Source organism: Varroa destructor, unplaced genomic scaffold (assembly GCF_002443255.2).
Source record: "Varroa destructor unplaced genomic scaffold, Vdes_3.0 BEIS01000004.1, whole genome shotgun sequence".
Classification (NCBI taxonomy): Eukaryota; Metazoa; Arthropoda; class Arachnida; order Mesostigmata; family Varroidae; genus Varroa; species Varroa destructor.
This window is the reverse complement of record NW_019211457.1, coordinates 1,216,051-1,218,626: the sequence shown is the minus strand read 5'-3', so window position 1 is coordinate 1,218,626 and position 2,576 is coordinate 1,216,051. Positions and strand designations below refer to the sequence as shown.

At 41.6% G+C, this 2,576-nt stretch overlaps 1 protein-coding gene and 1 long non-coding RNA gene across 6 annotated transcripts in view; one reads left to right on the top strand and one right to left on the bottom strand.

Moving 5' to 3' along the window:
- LOC111249877 (uncharacterized) overlaps positions 1-2,576 on the bottom strand; it is a 50,533-nt gene that overhangs the window by 12,235 nt on the left and 35,722 nt on the right. The window lies entirely within an intron of this gene.
- The window catches only part of LOC147755724 (uncharacterized), a 23,898-nt gene that overhangs the window by 15,335 nt on the left and 5,987 nt on the right, over positions 1-2,576 (top strand). The gene's annotated exons all lie outside the window — the stretch shown is intronic.

The window sequence follows — 2,576 nt, the reverse complement described above, 5'->3', positions numbered from 1 at the left end:
AGAGAGAGAGAGAGAGAGAGAGAGAGAGAGGGGTACCGTTTTATGTATGTGTATAAAGAATGGTACTTTTTATTAAGACATAATATGCCGGCCTTTTTTTTACAGGAATAGACTTTATTTCTACGATCAGTCCACAGTAAACGGGTGCATCTTATATTTTCTTCGTGTTACTTAATTTAATTTAATACTAAATAATTTAATAATCCCCCTGTTGCACCAACCGACTTCAATCGTAGAATTATTCAGCAAAACGGTTCCTTGCTCTGCCGCGTAACAATCATTGTGCATTAGTCTACAAAAGTTGCCCACGCACTAAATACGGGCCAAGCCGGACAGCTTCTTAGTCTACGTTCATAATCCAGTGTTGTTGTACTAACAACAACAGCATGCCCTTAAATCTCGTAATCAAACACATTGCTATTGCATAACCAGTAGCTCATCTAGTCATGCGAAGTATCGTAGAAGCAAATTTTATCACTTACGGGTGATAAAATCCGCATCTGTTTCAACTGAAGGGACTCCTATGCCTGATAGTTCAAACCATTGATAGTAGAGTTCGTGCAAGTCGTTGCAAATGTCCCTGAACAATCGGAAATATAATACAAAAACTTGATTGTCAGCCAAGGGAAACCAAATGACGCTTGGAGAACGCTTACATAACTGCGGCGGCGATTTTATTGGCAGGTAAATGCGTATAAACGTTGAGGATTGCGATAACTATTGAGCGCAATGGTGGGCATACGCATGGACTGAACTCCACGTGATTATCTACTACACGGCGCCTAACTGCCGGCGGGAGGCCCTGCATATATATATATATATATGTCGAGACTTATTGGGGTCTCACATAATAATGTTCTATACATAATAACATAACGGGTTAAAATCTGGGCATTTCGGCGGCTGTATCTGCCAATCCCAGAACAAGCTGGTGTTCTCAAGCAGCCAACGCTTCATTAATAAGCCTGTGTAAGCTAATACACCATCCTGCTTGAGGATGTTGATAATGTCCTCATTGATGCGTTGAAGACATGAGCTTCGGCCGAAAATTTGCTTCTACCCATCACAGGCTCATGCTTCAAATAGCGAGCAAGCCAACGATGATTTTTGCGGTTGATAGTTGAATCGATGATGAAAAATTTCTTAGAGAAAAGTCGGAAATGACCTGCTGCTTCATTCTTCGGAGAGTTCATTAACAAAAAACACGCAAAGAGCATCTGTTTGGCTTTTATGACCCATAAGATGTACGTAAGATCTTCGTAAACAATCCGTGACATCCTACTCATTTAGAATATCTTCACTAACGCCTGATTGAAACCGAAGCATCACTCACTTTTGTGCGGCAGTAATTAACTTTGAAGTCTGCATTGTTCCCTTTATGTCGCGGACTTTTCGTTGTGCTCTGCTAAAGCTTGTCCCTTCTGCAGTCGCATAGTCATTTACGATGCTGTACGCCGCCGATTTCGGGTCACCCCAGGAGCTAATAATCTAAGTAAGGCGTTCGTCTATAGTACGGAAATTAGAAAAGAGATGACTTTGTTTCAAAATTTCAAAACGACACACTATTCTTTGCCCTTACGAGCTCCTTGATCTATTACAAAAGGAACTGGTTTTAGTCTGGTAGCGGAAGTAGCGGATGAACGCATGCTCGTTATAACAAACAGCCCGCCAGTCTGACTAATTACCGGTGCCCAGTGCGTGTCATTGCAATTCGTAACGTCCTGGTGTAGAAAGAAGCACTTCTGAATCAATCACTCACGCCCCGAAGCGTCATTATATTCGCTGTTAAGGAAGGCGTCCCCGTCTCAGCAGGTTGGCCGTTCGATTCACCGTTACATTGCACTATTTTATCTATATTGCGGAGAGACAAAATAGTTACGACAGAACAATAAATCGGACACATCTGAGCTGAAGTGTTCGTTGTCTGCTGAATGTACGTTGCACCCTGCTGAGTGTGTCGTCAGGACACGTTCCGACTCTTCATTTCAGCGCTTTCTTGGCGCGTGATGGCAAACATCTTGACGCTCTATCGATACGAAACAAGATTCATGTACAAAGTATTTAGCGACTACAGCGAGAGTGCTTGGCCTGCCAGTAAACGGCTTCCAGAATATTCAGGAGAACGTCCTATTTACGCGACACGAATACGGGGGATTAGCAGCGGACAAAAAACGGAGATCAAACTAAGATGAAATTGTCTCATAAACAAAAGCCGTAATGGGCATCAACATCCATCGGGGAATCGACACAGTTATTGACCCACAAACTATTTTTTACGTACATGAAATATGCTTGTTTGGGCCCTGGTATTCTTTATCCGTATTATTCAGAAGTTTCGAAGGAAAAACGATCCGAAAAATCGGTATAAATAATCTATGCTATTATCGAATAATGGCTGAAGTGACGTATTTAGAAACTGCGATCGTATTCTGTTGGGTTGCTTAGCAACGTGCGGGTAACACCCTTAAGTAGAATAAAATATTATACCCCAACATGTAATATCTACGAAGAACATTCATAAAATTCACATTCTGAACGAAATTCCAATTTTAACTTCGCTCAAGAAAAACTATTAT